This window comes from Myxine glutinosa, chromosome 6 (assembly GCF_964187855.1).
Source record: "Myxine glutinosa chromosome 6, kmMyxGlut1.1, whole genome shotgun sequence".
Taxonomy (NCBI): Eukaryota; Metazoa; Chordata; class Myxini; order Myxiniformes; family Myxinidae; genus Myxine; species Myxine glutinosa.
Genome location: NC_136266.1, coordinates 102519315 through 102533941, shown reverse-complemented (window position 1 = coordinate 102533941; position 14627 = coordinate 102519315). Strand labels below are relative to the sequence as shown.

At 42.9% G+C, this 14627-nt stretch overlaps 1 protein-coding gene across 8 annotated transcripts in view; it reads left to right on the top strand.

Moving 5' to 3' along the window:
* RPH3AL (rabphilin 3A like (without C2 domains)) overlaps nt 1–14627 on the top strand; it is a 791901-nt gene that overhangs the window by 751053 nt on the left and 26221 nt on the right. For 2 of the 8 annotated variants that reach the window (XM_078780285.1, XM_068120712.2), the window contains exon 2: nt 5201–5263. The exons of 4 other annotated variants lie outside the window; for them this stretch is intronic. The gene's annotated coding sequence lies outside the window, so the exon portion shown is untranslated. Of the gene's footprint in view, nt 1–5200; nt 5367–14627 lie in introns of those variants that run through there. 2 more of the 8 variants (XM_078780284.1, XM_068120708.2) reach the window with 2 other exon arrangements.

Here is a 14627-nt window from a genome sequence, read left to right as displayed (position 1 = left end):
TGTCTGTAATTGAGTCTGAGTGTAGGGTCCCTCACCTTAGCCTGTTACTATTAGTTTTTACCTCAACATTTTTATTGTGCTTGCATTATTTTTATCAAATCATTAGTTGTTCATTTTCAATTTATTGTCTTGTTTCGTTTCTTTGTTTGTGGGTTTGGATTAACTCGGTGTCGGCCGTCCGATCAGGCAAGACTTCAAACCTTCCCGCGCACGCGAAAAGATAATTCTGCTAAGTTTGAAATACTTGTCGGAGTTAAAACTTTTCGGTTATACATCCTCTTGTTTCGGTTATACATCCTCTTGGGGAGTTAACCCCGGGGACGCGGCACTACTAACAGAGCCTACCTGCTGCTCCTCTGATGGACAAATTAGTTGTCCTGTTTGCCAAAAATTGCTATATTGGTTCACTGTGTCTGTATTGAGTCCATCCACACATCACGATAAACTCGACTAGCATATGGGAATATTTCATCGGTTTATGAAGTGCCCTCAGATCTATTATTCGTTGGTGACACGGCTTCATTTGTCATTTTTATTTGTTCGGCTTCATTTGTCATATGCCCCGAGGGCAGTTCGCATTTTCGTAAGATAGCCGATTGATCTCGCATGAGTGAGCCAGAGATCCTCCAATGCACAGTCTTCCATATAAATGTTATTGTTCTGCACAAACTGGCCCCCACAGCACAGTGACTGCCAACAAATCCTGCCGGAGCGGCCTGCGAAAGCTCTGCTTTGGCTTAGCCTTCAATTTTGGTTGCTTCACAGCCTCAACTGGCTCCCACCAATTTTTGTCCCCCGTCGCACCGCGGAGCGAAAGGGGGACTATGGTTTTCCCGTCCGTGCGTGTGTGCGTGCGTGCATAAGTGAAAGACCGCATTCGAATTTGGTGTGTGGGTGCAACCCACGTCAAAATCCAAAATGGCCGCCGCCATGTATGTCTGATGCCATGTATGTCTGAACCTTGTGAGCGGAATATCTTGAAAAATAAGCGAAGTACCAACTTCTAATCTGGTGTGTGGGTGTATCTAGGCACAAGGAAGAACGCTATTGAAAATTGGGTCGCCACGTCAAAATCCAAGATGGCCGCCTCCATGTATGTCTGAACCTTGTGAGCTGAATATCTTGAAAAATAAGCGAAGTACCAACTTCTAATCTGGTGTGTGGGTGTATCTAGGCACAAGGAAGAACGCTATTGAAAATTGGGTCGCCACGTCAAAATCCAAGATGGCCGCCTCCATGTATGTCTGAACCTTGAGTGAAATATCATATCATAGCATGTTTTCTGCGTCTTCCACTCTGTCAACTCGCATCACTTCCCCGACGGGGGACCTAGGCGTAATGCTTGTTCTACTACTTCATCATTGTGGTGTAACTATTTGACCTGTTGCTCCTTGCAGGTTGGAACACATTTTCTCATTGGATTCCAATCCTGCTCATCGCTTCACTGACTGATTTAATCAAAGGCCAGAGACATTGGTGTTTCCCAACTCACCCTCCCCCTTTCACAACCCGTTCATCCCAACACCCCTCTCACCACACCTCACCCACCACACCTTACCCAAAACCTCCCTCCCACCATCCGTTTGTTGGGGACATCATAATGGACACACAGGCATGAATAACTAATGTAACATCAGAATGGGTGGTATAATAGACCCTGGGTAAAATGGCGGTAAAAGCCTTAATTATTTTATTCATACTCCTTTTTGTTGCTCTTTAACGGCCACTATTATCCCACCTTGTGGGTTCGGCCATGGGAAACTTGGCCCAAGTCCTACATGAACCGGCCTGGCCAAGCCTGACATTAGCCTCGTTAGGGCAGGAATTTGAAATTTCGCCACAGTGCCGGTGATCCTTGCCGACTTTGTGAAGGACACCATGGGATCTTTAACATCCACCAACACATGCTGGCAGACAGGACACCCAGTTTAACATCCATCCGAGGGACGGCACACACATTGATGAATTGCCCTGCATGTGAAACTCCAAACTGACAGTTTATAGCTGGGTCGGGATTCAAACCTAGGCTAGACAGCTTAGATGCGAGTGTGTGTACCTCTAGGTCATCCTGTCAGCCTGAGCCTTTAAACATTTGTTTAAAATGAATTGTATACTTGAACACTGTCGGCTAACCCGCGCTGTAGCAGGGAAAATGGCCTTAAAATGCTTGTTGTTGTTGTTGCTGTTGTTGTTGTTGTTGTTGTTGTTGTTGTTGTTGTTGTTGTATAGTTGAGCACTGTATAACACAAATTGCCTTAATAATACTTTGAAGAACCATGTGATTATAACGATTATATAGCATGAGATGGCATGCCATCTGAGAGGATACACTATGGAGGTGTAGAAGAGGCTGCCAATATGTCTATGTTTGATGCTGATTGATGTTGCGTTCTATGGTGATCAATAAAGGCTCCATCTCTTAAACTGCAACTCAGATCGTCCTGTTGCAGTATAAAAGATTGCTTTCGTAACGGTCAACCTCCGGATTTTTAAAACTATCTTTACAATCAATAGTTCATTTAAGGTAAAGTATTGTCATGTCCCGGGATTAAGACCCCTGGGTGACGGATGACCGAAACGAGCTTTAACTCCGTGGCGTATGCACGAACTTGGTGGGATTATTTATGGTGTGCGCGGGGCAGGGACCGAAGCCTTACCTGGGACGGATGGCCGACACGGGGTTGCTTTCCTCGACCCATAAACAAACAAGAAAAGAAAAGTAAAATTCAACAAATAATGATATAATGAAAATAAATGCAAAGACAATAAAAATGTTGAGGTAAAACTGATAGCAATAGGCTATGGTGAGGGCCCCTCCTTGTGGACTCAATTACAGACACAGGCAGAAATATAAGAAAATATAATGATTTGGCAATCAGCTTTGCAGTTCAACCGAGGGCTTGTTGATGTTCGTCGCCTCCAAAGCACCGCGTGGGAAGTGCATAAAATTGCACGGAGTCGCGCTTCTCGATGTCCCAACGTGTGAAGTACTTCTCGCGATGCCGACTGCCCCAAATGTCTCTTGTTCAGTCTTTCCACAAGCGCACGCGAGCCAAAGATACGCCACTGCCCATGACCAAGCCAGAACAAAGAGAAAATGTGACCGCCTCCAACAAACGCCAGGACCAGAAGTGGAGCAAAAGGCAACTGCAGCCATCCTCGTTGAACGCCAGCACAAAAGAGACCAAGATGTTGAGGCGGCGTCTTTTTCCCTCTTGCTCTCGAATGTTCCACGCTGTCCAATCATCGAGCGCTACTCAATCATCCCATCGTGCCTCCACAAATCACGAAGGCCGGGGCGTGGCCTCTTCGTTATGAGTCGTCGGGGGCGGAGTCTAATCTCTGTTCGGGAATGTTCGGATGACGTCCGGGTTTCCTTGCCGATCGGAAAATGCTGTTTGTCGGCCCTGACGGCGTTGTGAGCGCATGAGTCCCATTACAGCGCTGTTGTGGTTTTACTGAGCCCTCAATTTCCTGGCTGGCCGAATTTAATAAAACCGAAGAAGACCACAGGAGGCAAATTACACACTGGGGAATTGATCTTTAAGCCCTATAATTAATTAGCACAATGCCACGCCCCTTATGGCGACATGCAAACGCTCATACCTGGACAAGGTGGCCTACTTACGTACATCGCGATGGCTTCTTCATAGCATGCGGAACATTCTAAACCTACACGATTCTAACTTTCCTAAGGTATTTATTTGTTTACCCCCACAAACGTAACAGTATATACTTGAACACAACGTGGGTATCCATGTTCTATGAACTCTCGAGTTACTAGTGTAGTCGTCCCTCTGACCCAACATGTATGTCTCAACTTCACCTTGGATGACAACACTCATCCATACCATGCACATGGTGTGTTTGCTTAACTTCAGAAACATAAGCATCACTTCCATAATCTGGCCTGCACAGACTTAGCTATTAGTCAGGTTCACTATGGTAACAAATATAATTTCGTTCAAATTTTTTGGAGATTAGCAAAACTCTACATTTTTGGAATATTCAGAGCATGAGGAATCCAAAAATTCATGTTTACATTTGCGTAGACACCTTTGCGAAAATGACACTCAGGACAGTGATGAAGATAGTCAGGTTCACTATGTTAACAAATATAATTTCGTTCAAAATTTTGGGATTAGCAAACCTGTACATTTTTGGAATCTTCAGAGCATGGAGAATCTGAAAATCAATGTTGGCATTTGCACAGACACCTGCATGGCCGCCATTTTGGATTTTGAAAATGGCCGCCATAAAATACATATTTTGCGCGATCTCGGCTTCTAGTCAACCTAGAGACTTAATTAAATATGCTAATCCTATGTTTTCTGGGCCAAGGAATCCAATAAAGGCCTCAAAATAGTGCTCAGGATTATAGAAAAGCAACAAACAAAGGTAATTGAAAACCATTGTCTTTATATTTGTGATATAACTGTATTACATAATACATGATATTGCAAGTCCTTTGAAGTTATAGGTTGTTTCGGAAGTTATAGGTAGTATCAGATTGAACTATAAGTCCTATACACAGGATCTACGATGTCTATACCGTTCAGGAATATGCTTTTACAGATCTTCATCACTGTCCTGAGTGTCATTTTCGCAAAGGTGTCTGCGCAAATGTAAACATTAATTTTTGGATTCCTCATGCTCTGAATATTCCAAAAATGTATAGTTTTGCTAATCTACCAAAATTTTGAACGAAAAAACATAGTGAACCTGACTATATGCTTGGGATGTGATTAACTATGCTTTGGATTATTCTCGGGACGTGTTTGTGGTTGCCAACTCCATCCACAGTCTCTTGATCAGTGGAACCTCTCCAATGAGAGCTTATGTCCATGTCTGATTTGGTCAATGATAAGACGTGTACAAGCTTATTCAGGTCAATGATGGCCAGACGCATTATTAAATCTGTATTTGCCAATACAAATCTGTTTGTGGTGATTTGTAGACTGGCATATTTGCCAATTTTCACAATCATTTCGATTGGTCATGTTTTCACACAACTTAATTTTGGCTTCCACTGACGTCTTGTTTGTTTATGGAGTGTACAAATACATATGCTGTTTGTTTGAAGCACGTTATGAATAATAGGAAATAACAGGCAATAAGAAGGAATTTTAATGCTTTATAGAAATTATATATTAATAATTTAATATTTCAGAAATTATTTTTAATAATAATGTCGCATCAGACGTCCTCCATGGATACGGGTGATCTGTCGCATCAGATGTCAGATACATGGACATGGATACATGTGAGGCGATTCTTCTTACCATTCTAACCCGCAACCGCACGTCTGTAAAGCATTTATCCATCTGGCCCAGACTGCCGCAGCGTATATGCATCTTCCATTGACGGTGGGAAAAGCACGGCCTCCTCTGGCAGACTTGATGTTATCTGCAAATTGGGTTTCTTCTCTGGCCTTTCCCACAGTTTGTTCTTGCATGAAATGCGATGGGATTTGTGTTTGTCCCATGGGGCTGTTGGAGGGATGGAGTGAAGGTGGAATGGCCAGTGGGGAAGTCACTTGATTTGCATTTTAATTACTTTGTCACTGTGAACACAAACTTTTTGGAAGAAAAATAAATAACTACTCGAAATACGTAGCGTGCTTGGTGCCTTATTGCTAATATTGGTTGTTGAAACGATATAGTGCAACCAAAATGTGAACTTTGTATTTGGTAAGGTGAGGGTTCCTTTGTTGAGGCTGGAAAATAACTCGCAGGTAACATGTTTGCCTTTGATCTGTTTAGCTTGGGTTCAATCCCGACATGACCATATACTGTCACTCCGGTGCTTTGCAGGTATGGCATTGATTGCATCATTGCATCAATGCGCCGTCCCTCGGAATGACTACTTATTTCCCTGAATGCTGCTGGGAAAGGCAATTTTTTTTTCCTGGAAAGTCCTACATGATATCAGTCCATTATACCTGTCTTTTGGCCTGGATTTCTAAATGTCGAGTTGTCTGTTAAAGGGCCTTGCTCTCGCACAAGGTGTTTCATCATGGAGTTTGCATTGTCCTTTCTTGGGGAAATTTAAGCCTATTGTCTTGTCTGTTATCTCTTTCTTGTGGATTTTAGATACAAATGAATCTTTTGAAAAGAGCAGACCACTGTGTTACTCTAGTTAAATTTGGATTTTTGTTCTGGTCTAAAGCGTCACTCATCCCTTGTTGTGGGCCTATTCCAACACAGGTAATGTTCACAGCTGTAATTAGTCTAGTAGGAAGACTAGGTCCCCCTGCACCCCCCGGAGATATACTTCTAATCAGTGTTTCTAGATTGGAAAAAATGTGTAGAAAATGACTAGCTATGGCCCCAAGCTGAAAAAATGTCCCACATACCATTTTTATGCAAATTACTGCTGCAAATTTTATGCAAAATTATGCAAATTTTATGCAAATTTTTGATGAGGAGTAGAGTTGAGGGGTCTTTGAGGGCTTCATCGAGGTGCTCTCGGTTGCAAGACTGGGTCATTCTGAGAAGCACAGCAGGGTCAGAGATCATGATGTTCTCCTCCTCAGTGAATCTCTCCATCAACAGCCTCTCCATTGCCTCACACACTGTTTTGAGGCAAAAGAGGGACTTTGCGTAGGCCTTTCCACTGAGAACACCTTTGAGAGATCCACTTGTTACTAGTTGTGCCTCAAAGAGAATCTCTGCATATCCAGAACCACGCATCTTGTGTCCAGTGAGCATCCCGATGTAGTTCATGGATGTGTGGAAGGGTCCAATCGTTACTACATGACTAGCAAATTCATTTGGCCAGCGCCAGATGATGGGAAGGGCTTTCATGCAGACACCCAGATCAAATGTATTCAGGACCCATCTCTGACCCACCTCAGCAGTTGCTGCCTCGGAACGCTTCAGTAGCTCACGAACAACTGCGTTGTCTGTGATCGGTCTGTGCCTGGTGCCTGCATGGCATGGCAATGGCCTGCAGCCTGTGCCTGGGCTAGGGGGTTTCACCTCTGCAACTGGTTCTCCCCCACCCAGCAAATCAACAGTCGACTACTGCACGCCTATCCACCAACCGATCACAGACAACGCAGTTGTTCGTGAGCTACTGAAGCGTTCCGAGGCAGCAACTGCTGAGGTGGGTCAGAGATGGGTCCTGAATACATTTGATCTGGGTGTCTGCATGAAAGCCCTTCCCATCATCTGGCGCTGGCCAAATGAATTTGCTAGTCATGTAGTAACGATTGGACCCTTCCACACATCCATGAACTACATCGGGATGCTCACTGGACACAAGATGCGTGGTTCTGGATATGCAGAGATTCTCTTTGAGGCACAACTAGTAACAAGTGGATCTCTCAAAGGTGTTCTCAGTGGAAAGGCCTACGCAAAGTCCCTCTTTTGCCTCAAAACAGTGTGTGAGGCAATGGAGAGGCTGTTGATGGAGAGATTCACTGAGGAGGAGAACATCATGATCTCTGACCCTGCTGTGCTTCTCAGAATGACCCAGTCTTGCAACCGAGAGCACCTCGATGAAGCCCTCAAAGACCCCTCAACTCTACTCCTCATCAAAAATTTGCATAAAATTTGCATAATTTTGCATAAAATTTGCAGCAGTAATTTGCATAAAAATGGTATGTGGGACATTTTTTCAGCTTGGGGCCATAGCTAGTCATTTTCTACACATTTTTTCCAATCTAGAAACACTGATTAGAAGTATATCTCCGGGGGGTGCAGGGGGACCTAGTCTTCCTACTAGACTAAATATGGTGTCACCTAAATCCTTATGTGCCCCTGTTAATTGCCCTCCTCTTGGAGTTATTGTCAATGAAAGATGATCGTCTGTCCAATAAGTTCGCAACTACACCAGGGTAGGCCTGTTTAGCATTGGCATCTGCACTCATGATACTGGGAATCCAGGTTTAACTCTTCTATATTCCATCTGTTTTCCTCCGTTGTCTAATGTTGTAATTTATCAGTGACGGAGGTTGTATTTTCACCCCTGTCTGTCTGTCTGAGCAGGATATCTTAAGTTGTGGATGGATTTGGATGAAACTTGGTGGACAGACAGGTTGGGTTTTGACGAGAAATTGATTCGATTAAAGCCGATTAGACTTTGATTCAGGTTTGTATCCAGATCTGGCCTATCGGTGGGATAGAAAACACAAACTGTTCAGCCTGGCAGAGGTATGCGCTCTACTGAGTGCTGTTCTTCTAGTTCCTGCATGTGATGCATGTGTAAGCTCTATTATGAACTTTCGATTATTGAAAAGCTTGCACATTTGTTTTTGGATCATTGTTTGGCAAGGGTGCCATGAGCATATTTATTATTTTTTATTTTATTTTTTTGATACAAGATCGAGGCTCATGTAAGAGCTAAAATTAATCACAAAAAAACGGACACATCAAGCATATAATAAAGGGAGTGGGAGACAAGATGGGGAGAGAGAGAAGGATTCGCACAAGTACAACATTTGAGAGCAGAGGGACATCGGGAGATCTGTGGGAGGGGGAGGGCTTGGGGGTGGGGCATGGGAAGGGGGCGGGGGGGAGGTGGGAGAGGTATAAAACACGTGGACACTACTAGGACTTCCAGGAAAGAGGTCGATATTTCAAAAAAGTGGATCTGTGGTGAATTAACAGGGGTAGAAAAGATGAAGGTTTTGGATGTGGGAAGATATGAGATGGTGGACAGCTGTTTTAAAGACCTTGAGGGAGGAGTGGGATTGAAGAGAGTGAGGGTGTTTGTTCCAGAGGCGGGAGAAAAGAGGAATGAAGGAGTGAAGGTGAGTAGAGCGTCTTGATTTTGGCAGTTTCACCATAAGAGGGATGCAGGCAGATCTTGTGCGACCTGTAGGAACATTTGGGGGACAGAGCACAGGGATAGCTGTAGGAACATTTGGGGGACAGAGCACAGGGATAGCTGGGGTAGCTCGGCCGGAGAGGAGTCGGTAGAAGACAAAGACCACCAACCTGCCTGCGGTGAGTGAGTGAAAGGCCCTCGGAGTTAGCTTCATCGCAGGAGATTCCAATGATTCTGAAAGCTTTGGTTTCAACAGCGTGAAGCCGAGCTAGGTGTGAGGCAGGAGCACCAGCCCAGAGGGGGGAACGGTATCCCATTGAGCTGCGGATGAAAGCCTTATATGTGGTGAGGAGCTCAGGTGTGCCAAGGAAGGACTTCGCACGACGGAGGATTCCCAGTCGGCGAATGGCTTTGGAGGTCAGCTTGGAAATATGGTTTTCCCAGGAAAGATCATGGCAGATGATGAGACCCAAAAGCTTGAGTGACAGAACTTCTTGGAGAGGATTGTTGAGAAAGTGGATGGGAGGGTTTCCCAGTCGGGCTTTTCGGAGAGACATCGTAAGAGTGTGAGATTTGTCAGGGTTGAAAGACATGTTCCACTTGTTTGATCAGTCTTTGATTTTGTCCAGGTCTGCAGAGAGTGAGGAGGCTGCAGACTGCCCATCTGAGGGATGAGGAATGGAGCGGCAGAGAGTAGAGTCATGAGCAAAGATAAATCGGTGGCATGCAGTACATGTATCGCTATACAATATGAGAATCATTTTCACACATCTCAAGATGGCTTTATGAATTGGGGACCTAGTTATGAGTCTATCGTCTTGGAAGTTACATTTGTTTTAATTCATCAACCACAACTTTGCTTCTTGGATCTTTATGTATGAAAACGTGTAACTATTAATGCAAATGGTGACCTCGTAGGCTGTTGTGCATTTATTAAGTTGCGAGATGTGATGTGAATTCATTGGAATGCTATGCTCGAACTGCTTGTGCTAGTACACCGGCTTTTGGCCTTTGGCAAATGCATCAAGGGAGGGTTCCAATATGAATGTTGACATTTCTTTCTGGGCACATAGCGTATGCTCGCATCCCAGATCCAACTCTCATTTCCTATCGATTTGTCGATTGTCTATTCGTGTAATTGTCATTCAAGTGCATTGACGTCTCCTTGCGTCCCAAAATGTATTTCTCACATTCTCTTATTATTGCAACTTTTCTCTTTCTCAAAAACAACCATTGGACAGACATTCTATGCATGCAGCTTTTAAAGGATATTAAATCACGCTTCCATGTTGTCATATTTTTGTGTTCAAATTTGTTAAACCATCATGGTAAAAAAAAAAATAAACATTGAAAGCATTTGCACAAAGCATCTTTCATGACGCCATCATTAACCAGACTCAGTGGCTTAATGGTTAGACCGTTAAGGTTCTGGGAGGTTGGCACTGAGAGTTTGGCACTCAAACATAGACATATTGGCAGCCTCTTCTACAGTTCCATAGTGGAGCCTCAGATGGCATGCCATCTCATGCTATATAATCGCTATAATCACATGGTTCTTGGAAGTATTATTAGGGCAATTTGTGTCATACAGCACAAGTACACAACAACAACAACAACAACAAGCATTTTAAGGCCATTTTCCCTGCTACAGCGCGGGTTAGCCTACAGTGTTCAAGAGTCTGGGAGGTTGGCACTTTGAACCCTCGCAAAGTCATACCAAAGACTTTAAAATGGTACATGCTGCTTGATGCTCAGCAGCGAGAGCATGGACAAACAGCCATTGTGCACGCTTTGATGGGCCTAATGGCCTTCTCTGTTGAAGTTCCATGTAAGAGACCAATTATTACCTCTATCACCATAGCTGGATGGAGGTTATGTTTTCACCCCTATCTTTGTCTGACTGTAAAAAGGATGTCTCAAAGTTGTGGACAGATTCGGATGGAATTTGGTGGAGAGGTTGGGGTGTGTGACAAGGCCAAACTGATTCGATTTTGGTGAAGATCCGGATATACGAAGTTTTAAAGTTATGTTTCACCATCGAGTGATAAACCTAAAAACAATACATAGCACAATATCTCAAAACATTGTGGACGGATGTGGATGAGTTGGTTTGGTGTGGATGGTTTTTGTTTTGTTTTTTATTTTAATCTTTTTTTTTTTTTGTACACAAGATTGAGGCTCGTGAAAGAGCTAACATTAATCACACAAAAAGTCAAACCGATACATAAAACACAATAAGGGGAGCGGTAGACAAGATGGGAAGAGGGGGAAGGACACAAACGCAACATTTGAGAGCAGGGACATCGAGAGAACTGTGGGAGGGAGAGGGCTTGGGGGGAGGTGGAAGAGGTATAAAACACATGGACACTGCAAGGACTTCCAGGAAAGAAGTTGGAATTTCAAGAAAGTGGATCTGGGGTGAATTAGCGGGGGTAGAAAAGATCGAGGTTTTGGATTGGGGAAGATAAGAGATGGTGGTGAACAGCTGTTTCAAAGACCCGGAGGGAGGAGTGCGATTGAAGGGAGTGGGGGAGTTTGTTCCATAGGTGGGAGAAAAGGGGAATGAAAGAGTGAAGGTGAGCAGAGATCAGGCCTATCGGTTTAGATGCAGATCAGGCCTATCGGTGGGATACAAAACCTATACTGTTCAGCCTGGCCGAGGTATATGCCCAATCGAGTGCCATTCTAGTTACCCACGCCAGAGGAGAGGGTATTTATTGCATTTGAGTTTGTTTGTTACTTTCCGGAAAAGATTCCGGCAAGTATGTTCATCGGTTGGTTTGTCTGTCTGTTCGCAGTACTACGTCTACACCGTTGCACATAGAATCGCCAAACTTTATACACATTTGTCTTGCCCTGGAATAGACTGTGCCCAATTTTTAACTCTCGGCCCAAGGCCTCCATTATGACGTCATAATTTGATAATTCGACAAGTACAAAACTTCATCCAATCAAGATGCAATTTCTTGAGCGACATGACAGCATAAACTGGTGGAGAAAAAAAATAATGTCATCGGTCACGTGGTTCGGCCGCCATCTTGAAAAAACCGAAAAACTTTGCACCTCTATATCTCAGTGCTCAATAGAAAAAATTGAGACATGGCTCATTGTAAAGAACTCCATGGGGAATAAAATATGTTAATGTCATTGGTCACGTGGTTCGGCCGCCATCTTGGAAAAACCGAAAAGCTTTGCACCTCTATCTCTGAAAGTGCTGAATAGAAAAAATTGAGACATGGCTCATTGCAAAGAACTCTCAATGGGGAATAAAATATGTTAATGATGTCATCGGTCACGTGGTTCGGCCGCCATATTTGTCCAAAATGGCCGATAAAAAAGTACATTCCGGCAAGACCTCGTTCTCTGACCGATTTTTTGTGTCTGTTTGTCTGTTTGCAGTACTACGTCTACACCGTTGCACGTAGAATCACCAAACTTTACACACATTTGTCTTGCCCTGGAATAGACTGCCCAATTGATGACGTCATCGGTCACATGGTTCGGCCGCCATCTTGGAAAAATGGAAAAACTTTGCACCACTATATCTCCGAAAGTGCTGAATAGAAAAAAATTGAGACATGGCTCATTGTAAAGAACTCACCATGGGGAATAAAATATGTTGATGATGATGATGTCATATGTGCCTCCATTATGACGTCATAATTCGACAAGTACAAAACTTCATCTGATCAAGATGAAATTTCTTGCATCATCAAGGAATAAATTAGTTTAGAAAAGAAATAATGATGTCGTCGGTCACGTGGTTCGGCCGCCATATTTGTCCAAAATGGCCGATAATAAAAAAAAAAGTACATTCCGGCAAGTCCTCGGTCTCTAACCGATTTTTCATTTGCTTGTTTGTCTGTTTGTCCGCACAGAATAAATATGATTTTTCTCTGCAACCGTTGGTCCGATTGACAGGAATTTTTCACTATAGGTGCACCTCCACCTATATAATTTTTTTAATGATAATTATGACTTCATATGTCACGTGGTTCGGCCGCCATATTTGTTTTAACACAAAAGCCTTAAAAACCACTGAAAACACATCCTGGTGAGGGTCTGCAATCTCTGATTGCTCTTGTTTATTTTATGTTGAGCATCAAGGAAGGAAGCAGCACACACCATTTTAGTTTTTGGTATGACTCGGCCAAAGTTTTCCAATTGGCGACCTCCCAGACTCAGAGCAGCCACTAACAATTACAACACTGAGTCTACTTCACAATACAAAATTGGGCATCCAATTACTAGTCAGGTTCACTATTTTTTCGTTCAAAATCATGGTAGATTAGCAAACCTATACATTTTTGGAAACGTTATTACATGGAAAATCTGAAAATCAATGTTTACATTTGCCAATTCCGACCAATTCGATTCGACCAATTCGACCAATCGACCAATTCCATTCGACCAATTCGACCATTCGACCAATCGCTTCGATTGACCATTTGACCAATTCGATCGATTCGATTCGATCGACCATTCGACCAATTCGATTTGCCAATCGATTTGACCGACCTTTGCTTGTGTGGAACGGACTGTGAAAACGATGCGGACTATATTGTCGGATACGACACACAGGACAGTGATGACGAACTCTAAATGGCATATTCTGTAATCGTGTATGTTTGATGCCATTGACTGCCTGTGTATATTTTGTCATTGACTGCCTGTGTAGATGTGAAGTTATACTGACTGCATGTGTACATATGATTTTGCTGACTGCCTGTGTATGTTTGGTGATATGAATTATTGTGACACATTTTGATGTTATTAACTGCCTGTACAAAATGATAACATGTATTTGATTATGCAACTTATCGCGAATATAAAGACAGTATTTTGCAATTCAAAACCTTTGATTCGTGTCTTACCATTCCCCATAGCACTAATTTGATACTTTCATTGGATTCCTTGTCCCTGAAAATATAGGTTTAGTATATTTTAAAAAGTTTTTAGGGTAATTAGAGGCAGAAATAGAACAAAATATGTATTTTACAGTGGCCATTTTGAAAATCCAAAATGGCCGCCATACAGGTATCTCTCCAAATGTAAACATTGATTTTTAGTTTCCTTATGCTATAACCTTTCCAAAAATGTATAGGTTTGCTAATCTACCATGATTTTGAACGAAATATAATTTATTGACATAGTGAACCTGACTATACCGTAACTTTTTGCCAAAGGCCCAGATAAGAATACCTTCTTCCTTATTGGCAAGGCATTCCGAAGTTACTCTTGTTCTGCAAACAGTGCATCATCCATTTGTTTTGGCTATTATTGAGGCAAGTAAATGGTTGAATGTTTTGAACAGACATTGCTGTGCAAATCCCATGAGAAGGCCAAGATCTCATTCCAGATAACCGCATGAGTCGGTCACATTGATTATTCTGGTGGTTTCTCAACATCCCATGAAACGCTTCAAACATCAACCCCCTCTGTGCTGCAAATTGTACAATCTGCATCAGCTGTGCATTGGGAATCGTACTGTGCGCTTTAATCTTTTTTTTCCAGATTTTGAATACAACAGGAGCCTACTTAGAATTATTTGCAAAGTTTTTATATCCTTTTGCAAATAATTGTGGTTTCCTGTATGGCATTCCCATCTGAACATTCCCATCTGTGTTGAAATTCTCAATTGCTGTGTCGCTTTGTCATTGCCTCCTCTTGTCCTTATAATTTGTGTAAAATCTCATATGATTGTCTTGTCCTGCATATGATTTGACAATCCATGCTCCAAACGACCCATCCATGCTCTCGCTGCTAAAATCTCTTGTTCTGCATATGGTTTGCATGCACAAGCTCCATCCATGAGCCTTTGATCATTGTTTGAAAATAATAGCCGAAGGAAATGG